At 52.6% G+C, this 12,500-nt stretch overlaps 1 non-coding gene and 1 pseudogene across 1 annotated transcript; both read right to left on the bottom strand.

Annotated features, from left to right (window-relative positions):
- LOC122807376 overlaps positions 1-638 on the bottom strand; it is a 3,456-nt pseudogene extending 2,818 nt beyond the window's left edge.
- Positions 639-1,004: 366 nt separating this feature from the next.
- On the bottom strand, positions 1,005-1,158 carry LOC122807383. The gene has a single exon (XR_006365684.1). It is a non-coding gene; the product is annotated as a 5.8S ribosomal RNA (ribosomal RNA).
- Between the last annotated feature and the right edge of the window lie 11,342 nt (positions 1,159-12,500).

The raw sequence follows: 12,500 nt of genomic DNA, 5'->3' as shown, positions 1-12,500 counted from the left end.
TGGGCTGTAACACACCCCTCAAGGGAGAGGAGCCACCTTCCATGCAGCCTTCCCGGTCAACCCAGAGCGAGTTGCAGTGCACCACCATGGAGGAAGCGCGCCCAATGATGGCCAGCACACCTGGGGAGGGGAATCCACCTTGCCTGGGCAGCTGGTGCAGCTGCCGGGTTGAATCCTCCGGGCAGACCACGCAGACCCCCCCCCCCATTTACCTCTGAATGATTTCATGCCCTCTTGAACTCTCTCTTCAAAGTTCTTTTCAACTTTCCCTTATGGTACTTGCCCGCTATCGGTCTTGTGCCAGTGTTTAGCCTTAGATGGAGTTTACTACCTGCTTTGGACTGCATTCACAAATAACCCGACTTCGGGAAGACCTGATCCCAATGTGCCGGGGCCGCCGCTGGCCTCACACACTCCGCGGAATGAGCCTTGATCACAAGGACTTGGGCCCCATGGGCAGCGTCAGGGAGACGGACTTCCATATGCCACATTTCCCTGCCCTCATCGCCCGGGCGGGTATTCGGTGCTGGGTTCTTCCCTCTTCATTCGCCATTACTGATGGAATCCTGGTTAGTTTCTTTTCCTCTGCTTAGTAATATGCTTAAATTCAGCGGGTCGCCATGTCTGATCTGAGGTTGTGTTCTGAGCATGGTCGCGGGTGGGCAGGATGGCAGGGGCCTAGGGGGCAGACAGACTACCTGTTCTCTGCTGGCCCCCACATGCCCGCTCCCCACCACCAGAGGACTGCCGACATGGCCTCGGCGCATGGGAATCAGGCGGGCAGGCATGGGCTCCGGCCAGGGAGGGCAGCCCAGTGGCGGTACCACCAATAGCCTCTGGGGTGTGGGCCAGAAGCGTGCCTGCTCCCGCCCATCCTCGGACAGGTTTCCTGGCTCAGGGCAGTGGGGTACTCATCTCCTACATCCATGTCTTTCCCTGGGGGGATGGGGGGCCCATAGCAGCGGGTTCTCTTGACTCCCCAGGTGGACCGACGGGGGCCATGATGACCCTCAGGCAGGCGTAGCCCTGGGAGTAATCCGGGGACGCAAAGTGCATTCGAAGTGTTGATGATCAATGTGTCTGGCAATTCACATTAGTTCTCGCAGCTAGCTGCGTTCTTCATTGACACACAAGCCGAGTGATCCTCTGCTCAGAGTCGTACAGTTCTCATTCACTGGGGGTACCACTGTCCACGTGGCATCGCACCTCAAGTTGAGCACGCAAGTTTCATGGGCGTCATCGTGGGTGGCCAGACTGGGGTTACTGGCCCTGCACAGAAGGATCAGCAGGGAGTCCCACAGTTTCTGGCATGAGGCCATACCACCGACATTCCAGGTCTTTGAACCAACATCCCATGTGGAGCGGGGCATCCTCTACAGGTATCCACGACCAACATTGAGGGGAGAGGACTCCTGTATTCCACCTCTGGGGGTGACCCCGCATGGCCAGAGTGGAGGCCACCACCCCCCTGCCAATATGGCATCCTCTCCCCTCCCCCTGCAGCATGGGGAGACAGCCACCTCTGGGACACACGGTGGACCACACCTCTGGGCCGGGCGCACCCTCTGCCACCATCCCCTCATGGCAGCAGAGGAAGGCCCACACCTCCCAACAAATGGACAGACCCCCTCCTACCCGGCACCATGAGGTGAGGGGGACAGGCACCACCTCTTCTCTCACTCCCTCCCCTCTCCCTCCCTCCCCCAGTAGCCATGGGCTCAGTCCCACTGGCCCCCACCAGGGCACACAGAGATAGGAGTCAGAGAGAGACACGGAGAGAGACATAGAGGGTCAGGGCAGTGGAACGAGGAGAGGCTCTGGTACCCGAGGATGGAGCAATCCCGGGACCTTCCGCATTAATGATCATTCTGCAGGTTCACCTACGGAAACCTTGTTATAATTTTTACTTCCTCTAGATAGTCAAGTTTGATTGTCTTCTCAGTGCACCACCGGGCCCGTGACCGACTCCAGCAAGGCTGATCCAAGGACCTCACTATACCATCCAATCAGTAGTAGAGACAAACAGTGTGTACAAAGGGCAGAGACTTAATCAACATGACCTTATGACCCACACTTACTGGTAATTCCTCATTCGTGAGGAATAATTGCAATCTCTGGTCCCTATCATGAATGGTGTTCAGCAGATTATCCGGACCTGTTGGCCAAGGGTAGACGCATGCTGATCCATTGAGTGTAGTATGTGTACAGCCTTGGACATCTAAGGGCATCACAGACCTGTTATTGCTCAATCTCGTGTGGCTGAAAGCCAATTGTCCCTCTAAGAAGTTGAAGACAACCGCATGGGGTCGCATAACTAGTTAGCATGGTGGAGTCTCGTTCATTATCGGAATTAACCAGATAAATTGCTCCATCAACCAAGAACAGCCATGCACCACCACCAACAGAATGAAGAAAGAGCTATCAATCTGTTAATCCTTTTCCTGTCCAGGCTGGGTGAGTCAAATTAAGCTGCAAGCTCCACTCCTGGTGGTGCCCTTCCATCAATTCCTTTAAGTTTCAGCTTTGCAACCATACTCCCCCAGAACCCAAAGACTTTGATTTCCCAGAAGCTCCCCAGCACGTCATGGGAATAATGCTGCCAGATCGCTAGATGGCATTGTTTATGGTCGGAACTACGGCGGTATGTGATCATCTTCGAACCTCTGACTTTCCTTCATGATTAATGAAAACATTCTTGGCAAATGCTTTCACTTTTATTCGTCTTGCACCGGTCCAAGAATTTCACCTCTAGCAGCACAATACGAATGCCCCCGGCTGTCCCTCTTAATCATGGCCCCTGTTCTGAAAACCAACAAAATAGAACTGGAGCCCTATTCCATTATTCCCAGTTGAAGTATTCAGGCAATTGGCCTGCTTTGAACACTCTAATTATTTCAAAATAAATGCTTCGTACCCCTGGAACACTCAGTTAAAAGCATCGAGGGATCACTGAGAGGCATGGACTGGGACAGGCGTTATCTCACCTTGCGGAAGACTGCCAGCCTGATCCCATAATCCAACTATGAGCTTTTTAACTGCAGCAACTTTAATATATGCTATTGGAGCTGCAATTACCATGGCTGCTGGCACCAGACGTGCCCTCCAATAGATCCTCGTTAAAGGATTTAAAGTGTACTCATTCCAATTACAGGGCCTCAAAAGAGTCCTGTAGTTTTATTTTTCATCACTACCTCCCCGAGTCAGGAGTGGGTAATTTGCACACCTGCTGCCTTCCTTGGATGTGGTAGCCATTTCTCAGGCTCCCTCTCCAGAATCGAGCCCTGATTCCCCATTAGCCGTGGTCACCATGGTAGGCACAGATAGTACCATTGAAAGTTGGTAGGGCAGACATTTGAATGTCACGTCACTGCCACAAAGACTCTCAATTGGCCAGAGTTTATCTAGAATCATCAAAGCTTCCGGGCCAAGACCCGGATTAGTTTTGGTCTGATAAATGCAGGCATCCCTGGAGGTCACCACTCATCAGCATGTATTAGCTCTAAAATTACCACAGTTATCCAAGTAAAGGTGGAGCGATCAAAGGAACCATAACTGATTTAATGAGCCATTCACAGTTTCACTTTAGTGTCCATGTGCACTGACACTTGCATGGCTTAATCTTTGAGACAAGCATATGGTACTGGCAGGATCAACCAGATAGGATCACCTCAGCAGGTGGGTGGAGAGGAGCGGATGGAGCCCGGACCTCTGCCGATGGGAGGGTTCCCTGCCTTTGTGGAGGGGCACTGAGGGTGCTGGTCATGGGCCAGCGATGAGACAACAGAGGGCTGCAGGCTGGCACAGAGCATGGCGACACTCAGAGCCAAACAGTGAGGGAGAGAGCTCCCACAGCTCCTGTGCTCAGGGGCACCAGCTGGACCAGGGCAGCCAGGCATGTGGCTGGACCCCTTCACCTCGGACCAGGCACATCAGTCTCACCTCGCCTCGACTTTGCCCCGGGGATGCAGAATGCTCCATGTCCCCCACACACCTCACTCCTGGGGAGGAGAAGCTCAACTCACGAGCTGTGACTCACAGAGTCACGCCACGGGGCCCTCTGCCATTAGGAGTCGGTCGGCCCGATTGATCAATGGACGGTGGGGAAAGGCACCCCAACCTCACCGTGTGGGCACCCAGTGGGAGATGTTCTCCTCGGGGCTGGGACCCAGACTCGCAATCCTGATGGGATGCCTCGTCATCCCTTAACTCCTGAGGTTGCCAAATCATGCCGGATTGTGCGTGCCCGGTGGACAACCGGGAGCAACCGCCCCCGCGGAACTCCCCTCAGCCACAGAGGGCCAGATCCACTCTCATGAGGGCTTCTGAGTCTCCCTTCTTTCTGGTCCAGTGCGATTCTGGGGACTTTGCGATTTTTTGAGAATGCCTCTGGGAACTGGGCGAGGTTGGATGCCTCTACCCGGCCGGGAGCTCTCCAAGTCCCACGGCCCTCTGCCCGATGCTCCCTCAAGGACTTCTGTCAGGGTCTAGCACAGCGGCCCTCTCCTTCGACCCTGCAGCGAGACCTCTTTACCCAGCCGTGGCCCAAGGCTCACCTCAGGGACCTTGCCGCCTCCATATCCCCTGCAGGCTGCCGAGCCATGCCATGTCCCCATGCCCTCTGAGCCTCTCAGGGGACCTCCATCCGATCCCAGCCAGCCCCACAAAACTCCCCTCAGCCACCGAGGGGCAGGCCCGCTCTCATCGGGACTTCCATGTCCCCCTCCTTTCTGGTCCAGAGCACCGCGACCCCTATCTCCTGCATATCCTCTGCAGGCTGCCAGGTCATGCTGTGTCCCCGTGTCCTCGGCGCCTCTCAGGGGACCTCCCTCCAGTCCCAGCTGGCCCCACAGAACTCCCCTCGGCTGCTGAGGGGGAGGTACATCTCCATCAGGGCTTCCGCATCCCCCCTGCTTTCCCATCCAGAGGAGTTCCAGGGACTTTACGATATTTTGGGGATGCCATCGGGTACTGGGTGAGGTTGAATGCCTACTCCCTTCCTGGCAGGAGCTCTCTGGGTACAGAAGACTCCCACTGGTCACTCCCTTGAAGACTTCTGCCGCAGGGGCTCTGCCTGACCCCTCTCACCCAGGCAGGAGCTCTCCTAGCCTCGCAGCCTTCTGCCAGCAGCTCCCTTAAGGTCTTCCACCTGGAAGGGTGGGTGATCTGGACCTTCTCAACCAAGCGGGATTGCTCCCATCCCAGCCGCTTTCTGCCTCTCTCCACCCTCCAGGCTTCCACCCGGGTGGGAGGGCTCTTTTCCCAAGTTACATATCCCCCAGAGGCTGCCAAGCCATGCCATGTACCTGTGCCCTCAGAGCCTCTCAGGGGAGCCTCCCTCTGGTCTCAGCCGACCGCCGAGGGGCAGGTCCACCGTCATTGGGACTTCCACATCCCCCTCCTTTCAGATCCAGAGCACCAGGGTCCCCGTCTTGCCCAGATCTCCTAAAGGCTGCCAAGTTGTGCCATGTCCCTGTGCCCTTGGAGCCTCTCAGGGGAGCCTCCCTCCAGTCCCAGACAGCCCAGCAGAACTCCCCTCGGCCACAGAGGGGCAGGATCACTCTTATCGGGACTTCCACATCCCCCTCCTTTCTGATCCAGAGCACCATGGTCTCCATCTTCCCCAGCTCTCCTGAAGGCTGCCGAGTTGTGCCCTGTCCCCATGCCCTCAGAGCCTCTCAAGGAGACCTCCTTCCAATCCCGGCCGGCCCCCACGGAACTCCCCTCGGCCACTGTGGGGCAGGTAGACTCCCATCGGGGCTTCCATAGCACTCCTGCTTTCTCATCCAGAGGGGTTCTGGGGACTTTGCAATATTTTGGGGATGTTGTCGGGTACTGGGCAAGGTCGGACACATTCCCGGTGTCCAGCAGGAACTTTCTGGGTCCGGGAGACTCCCACCGGTTGCTCCATTGAGGACTTCTGTTGTGAGGGCTCTGCCATTCCCCTCTCACCCGGGGAAGGGGATCTCCTGGCTCTGACGCCTTCTACCAGAGGCTTCCTTAAGGACTTCCACCTGGTGGGGGGGGATGATCCGGACCCTCTCACATGGGTGGGAGCTCTCCTTCCCCAACCACTTATTACCTCTCTCCCTCTTCCAGACCTCCATGGGCAGGGACCCCCTCTGGGCTTCCACTACCACCCGGGCGGGAGGACTCTTTTCCTGGGTTACATATCTCCTGGATGCTGCCAAGCTGTGATGTGTCCCTGTGCCATCAGAGATTCTCAGGGGAACCTCCCTCCAGTCCTGGGTGGTCCCACAGAACTCCCCTTGGCTGCCGAGGAGCAGGTCTACCCTCATCGGGACTTCTGAGCCCCCACTCCTTTCCAGTCCACATCTCCCACATATCCCCTGCAAGCCGCTGAGTTGTGCCGTGTCCCTGTGCCCTCGGAGCCTTTCAGGGGACCTGCATCTGGTCCTGGCCGGCCCCACTGAACTCCTCTTAGCCACCGAGTGGCAGGCCCGATCTCATCGGGACTTCTACATCCCCCTCCTTTCTGGTCCAGAGCACCATGGTCCCCATCTTCTCCAGATCTCCTGAAGTCTACCAAGCCATGCCGTGTCCCCATGCCCTCCAGTCCTGGACAGCCCCGCAGAACTATCCTTGGCCTCCGAAGGGCAGGCCCACTCTCATCGGGACTTCTGCATCCCCTCCTTTCCCATCCAGAGGGGTTCTGGGTACTTTCGGATATTTTGGGGATGCTGTCAGGTACTGGGTGAGGTTGGACACCTTCCCCCATCTAGCAGGAGCTCTCTGGGTCCCGCAGACTCTCACCGGTTGCTCCCTTGAGGACTTCCTTTGCAGGGCTTTGCCTGCCCCCACTTACCTGGGCAGGAACTCTCCTGACCCTGCAGCCTTCTGCCAGTGGCTCCCTTAAGAACTTCCACCTGGGGGCGGGACAGTCCGGACCCTCTCACACAGGCAGGAGTGCCCCCTCCTTGGCCGCTTTCCACCTCTCTCTCCCTTCTGGACTTCCATCTCGGAGGGGGCTGTGATCCAGACCCCCCTCATCCAGGTGGGAGCTCTCCCAGCCCAACCAATTTCTGCCCCTTTCTCCCTTCCAGACTTCCATGGGGAGGGACCCCCTCTGGGCTTCCACTTCTATCCAGGTGGGAAAGCTCTTTTCCCATGTTAGATATCTCCTGAAGGCTGCCAAATCATTCTGTGTCAACTGTGCTCTCTGAGCCTCTCAGGGGGACCTCCCTCCAATCACTCCCAGCCTTGTGGAACTCTGCTGGGCCACAAGGCCTCAGACAGTCCCTCATCCAGACTACTGTGACACCGGATGTCCTTCAAGGATGCATCTGCAGTCATAACATATGGGTTGTCCTGCCTCAGGCAGCCCTTCGGTCGGCCGGATTCCAAAGTCTGGGTCTGGCCTCGGCTGATGTCGCACTTCACCCGACGTCATAGCTCCTGGGGTATAAAGGCATCAGCCGATGCCATTTTCCCCAGTCTTTCTTGCCGCGCGGTGCCGGAAGCAGAAGCTGTTCGCAAGTGCCGGTCGGTCAGTTCCAGAGATTTCAGCTACCAAAGACTTCTAAAAAAGCTAAGTACCCCGTTGGGGACTCTTTCTTGCCTCAGCCGATGTCAGACAAAGTAAATAATTATTTAACTTGTGGGAAACAAATACCTCATAAGGATTTTCGCTCTTACTGCCTTCCTTGCTTAGGCCCAGACCACGACGTATCAGCTTGTTTAGCCTGTGCTTCCTTCAACCGACGGGCACTTAGACGTCGGTCGGAGTTTGCTGAAGAGTTTTTTGGTCCCGCTTTTGCATATAAAATGCCGTCGGAGACTCCGACTACACATTTAGCCAAAAAACGCAAGGAAAAGGACCGACACTTGCGGCCCGCGGTTTCAGCTGAGACCACGCTTAGGCCTACCGTGAGTGTCTCGGTTTCGGCTGAAACCGAGTCCTCGGTTCTTCCTTCGGCCGTAAGCATGTCTCAGGCAACCGAGGCCTCACAGGCCCCGGCTGAGTCGGCTACAGAAATTCTTACCGAAGAAGCAGGCACACAGGAATTGTCCGACACCATTCCGTTGGACATCTCTACTCCTTCACGTGGGGCAGCTAGACCCCCTGCTTCTATGTCTATTAAGGCCTTCTCCAGGGCTAAAGCAGCTAAACTTTCCAAGGCCTTCCCTACTAAAGCTCCCTCTCACAGACCTTCCTCAAGTTCTCAGATTCTCAGCCTTGCTGAGGACCTTATTTCTCTGATCAGGGGATCCCAACCTCACCCAGACAGGGCCTCACATCCTCCTCCGGAAAAAAGACCTAGGACTGAACCCCCTGAACCTCTCTCCTCTGACTATTCCTCAGATGGATCAGAGTTATCAGACCATCAGGAAGGACCATACTCACCTTATGAGGATTCGGATGTAGAAGACTCCATTCCTTCTGCCTCCCCCCCAGAAGAATTTTCATTTGGGGAAACTCTACACTCAATGAGGGAACACTTCCAATGGCAGGGTCAGGATTTTTCTGATTCTAGAAAAAGGCTAAGGACTTTTTACACTTACCACAGCATAGGCCTTTAGCCATACCACCTGTACTATCAGTTGTTGATGATGCATACAATGATGCAAGTTCTGCCCCTGATTCTCTTTCCCCGGCCCCTGCCAAACCTGACAGATACTACAGGGTCCCGGATTCTCACTTCCACTTGTATAAGGCCAACGCTGCAGACCCAGAAACCATTTCTCAGGGCCCTAAGGGTGTTGCAGCTGCCTCTGCCAAAACCCCCCTACCCTCTGAAAGAGAATCAAGAGCATTAGAGAGATGGGGTAAAAAGGTTTATACATCTGCTACTCTTTCTGCCAGAGCTTTAAACTGTCAATTTCACATGATACAGTACCAGGAATTTTTGTTAGATCAGCTGAATAAAAAGCTTTCCTCTCCTGAACCTTTAGGCCGTAAGTCCCTTCAGGATTTGGTACACAACTTACAGCAGGTCAGTAATCATTTCTTAAAATGTGGCTATGATGCACTGGAGGCTTCATTTAGATCAGCTATGACTGGAGCAGTGATTCAAAGGCATGCCTGGCTAAAAGAACAATCCTTGCCAGACCATGTTAAGTCTAAACTCCTAGATGCCCCTATGGAGAAACAAAGTTTATTTGGCTCCCCTGCACAGGAGGTTCTAAAGAAAGTGGAAGAAAAAGCAAAATCTGTGCAAACAGTCAAGGATTTTCTGCAGGTCCAACCTCCGAGGTTCAGCAGAAATTGGCCTTCAAAGAATTGGTCCTTTCCAGACACCTCCAGAGCACAGAGAGGCAGAAATAGACGCCCAAGAGGCAGAGGTCAATCAAGGGGTGCCTACAGGGGCCATCAGTGGCAACCTGACAACCAGAGGAGTGCCGCCACAGCTACGACTGCAACCACTCACAGGACAGACACAATGACTTGGCTCTGATTCCGCCTACCAGGGAACAACTGGAAGCACCCTTGGGCGGAAAGTTAGCTTTATTTTCAAAAAACTGGCATTGCATTACAGGAGACAAATGGACTTTGCAAACCATAGACAAAGGCTACAGGTTTCACTTCCACACTTTACCAAAAAGAGAGGAATGCCAAACCTTCCATCAAGCCAGAAGTCAGAGGCTCTAAAACAAATCATCAACTTACTAAGGATGAGAGCAATAGAAAAGGTACCATCTATGGAACAAGGCCAAGGATTTTACTCCAGACTATTCCTTGTACCAAGAAAAGAAACTCAATGGAGGCCTATTCTCGACTTGTCCGCACTGAACACATACCTCATAGTACCAAAATTCAAGATGCTGACCCTACAGCAACTTCTTCCCATGTTGGGCAAGGAGTCTTGGCTGGTGACTCTAGATCTCAAGGAGGCATACCTGCACGTCCCCATACGACCAGATTGCAGAAGACACCTCAGATTTCTTGCAGGATCAGAGCATTATCAATTCTCAGCATTGCCCTTTGGCTTATCTACTGCGCCCAGAGTATTCACGAAATGCCTGGCATCAGTAATTGCACATTGCAGGCTTCAGGGAATTCAAATCTATCCATACCTGGACGACTGCCTAATACAAGTGGACAACAAGACAAAAATAATAAAGGATTTGACCTATGTCATACAACTGCTGCAAGCCTTGGGATACACAGTCAACATACTAGTCAAGACTAGTGCCATCCCAAAGGATAACATTTTTGGGAGCAGAACTGGACACAATAACTCAGATGGCTTTTCTCACAGAAGAAAAACAATAGCAACTTCCAGTTTACTTCATGGCATTGACAAGACAAACTCAGCTTACTGCAAGGAAAGTCCTGCAGGCCCTGGGTTACATGGCATCCTGCATAATCTTGATCCCACATGCCAGACTGCATATGAGAAAATTACAATGGTACCTAAGGAATATATGGTCTCAACACAGACACAGTCTAGAAACCATGATACCAATCATTCCATGCCTGAAACAAGAATTCCTGTGGTGGGCTCAGGCCTGCCAGACCAACAGAGGGTTGCCTTTCCACAAACCACAACCAAGGCAGACCATCACCACGGATGCCTCAGACCTAGGCTGGGGGGCACACACGGAAGACAAGTGTACCCAAGACCAGCTGAATCTACACATAAATCTAAAGGAGATGCTGGCAGTGAAGCATGCAATCGAGGCATTCAAACCATTCCTCCAGCAAGGACACCTGCTGATAAGGACGGACAATACCACAGTCATGTGGTACATCAACAAACAGGGAGGCACGCATTCCTACCCTCTATGCCGGATGGCAATGGATCTGTGGAATCTAGGCCTGAATCTCAACATTCAACTGCAGGCCAGATTCGTACCAGGAAAAGAAAATTCACTAGCAGACAGATTAAGCAGAACTACCACGGATGCTCACGAATGAATGCTGCATCCAGACATCTTCAAAACCATAACAAAGACATGGGGAATGCCAGAGATAGACCTGTTCGCCTCCCCACTCAACCACCAACTGAAGAAATTCTGCTCAAGAGAATACCACCCACAAGCCTGGAGGGTGGACTCCCTTTCTTTCAGCTGGAAGGCCATGACAGTTTATGCCTTTCCACCACTCCCATTGATGTACAAAGTTCTACTGAAGATCAGGGAGGAACAGTCAAAGATAATTCTGATAGCTCCAGACTGGCCAAGGCAGCATTGGTACCCACTACTGAGAAGCATGTCTTGGACGAACTCATGGCCTCTACCTCTATGGCCTTTACTTCTAACACAGAACAACTACAAGACCCTGCATCCAAACTTGAAAACACTGCAGCTAACTGCCTGGAAAATTGCATAAAGCAAAACCAACCTGTTTTATCTCAGAGGGTCAAGGACATTATCCTGGAGGCTCGCAGACCCTCCACAAGGAAAACATACTCAGCCAAATGGAAGAGATTCCTCATTTGGAGTGCATCAAAGAGAACAGATGTCACACTGGCAAACCTAGCACACATCCTAGAATACTTAGCAGAACTGTTCCACAATGGCCTGTCCTATTCTTCCATTAAGATTCATGCTTCAGCAATTTCAGCAGAGTACAACATGGATCCTCCTATCTTCTCTCAACCTCTCCTCAGACAATTTCTAAGAGGGATCAAAAATGTAAAACCTCCAAGGAAACCACCTGTACCTGCATGGGATCTCAATTTTGTGCTGGAAAAATTAACATTTCCCCCTTTTGAACCAGCAGCATCAGCAGACTTACAGTTCTTATCTTGGAAAACTGCCTTCCTTCTAGCAATCACTTCAGCAAGAAGGGTATCCGAGTTACAGGCCTTAATGGCAGTGCAGCCTTTCCTTATCTTTCACCAGGATAGAGTGTCTCTGAGAACCAATCCTACTTTCATGCCAAAGGTGGTATCCAGAGTATCCTTGAACCAAGCTATTCATTTACCTACGTTCTTCCCTAACCCACAGAACAGGGGGGAAAAACTACTACACACCTTGGATGTTCACAGACAACTGCGCTACTATCTGGACAGAACTAAGACCAACAGAAAAACTGACCAGCTTCTGGTAGCATATGCAACAGGAGTGCAAGGAAAAGCAATTTCCAAACAGACAATTTCAAAATGGATAGGAAATTGCATTCGATTCTGTTACTCTTTCCATGGAAAGACAACTCCTGAAAATATCAGGCCTCACTCCACAAGAGCTACAGCCACCACTACAGCTTTCCTACGAGGAGTGGCTACCAAAGACATTTTAGAAGCTGCTACTTGGAGCTCCGTGCATACATTTGCCAAGCATTACAACCTTCCTTTATACTCCAGATCCCGAGCAGGTTTTGCAACTGCAGTTTTACAAGGGATCTTAACTACACCATCATTATCTTAGTGCCTCCTCCCCCAGTTTGGCTATGGTATTCTACCCATATGTTATGACTGCAGATGCATCCTTGAAGGACATAGAACAGTTTTGTACCTACCATAAATGTAGATGTCCGATAGGTATGCATCTGCAGTCAGGATTACCCACCCTCCTTCCCCTCTGTGGTATTCCTAGGG

The sequence above is a fragment of the Protopterus annectens genome, chromosome 7.part0 (genome assembly GCF_019279795.1).
Source record: "Protopterus annectens isolate FY-2018-M chromosome 7.part0, PAN1.0, whole genome shotgun sequence".
Classification (NCBI taxonomy): domain Eukaryota; kingdom Metazoa; phylum Chordata; order Ceratodontiformes; family Protopteridae; genus Protopterus; species Protopterus annectens.
This window is presented reverse-complemented; position numbering and strand designations above follow the sequence as displayed.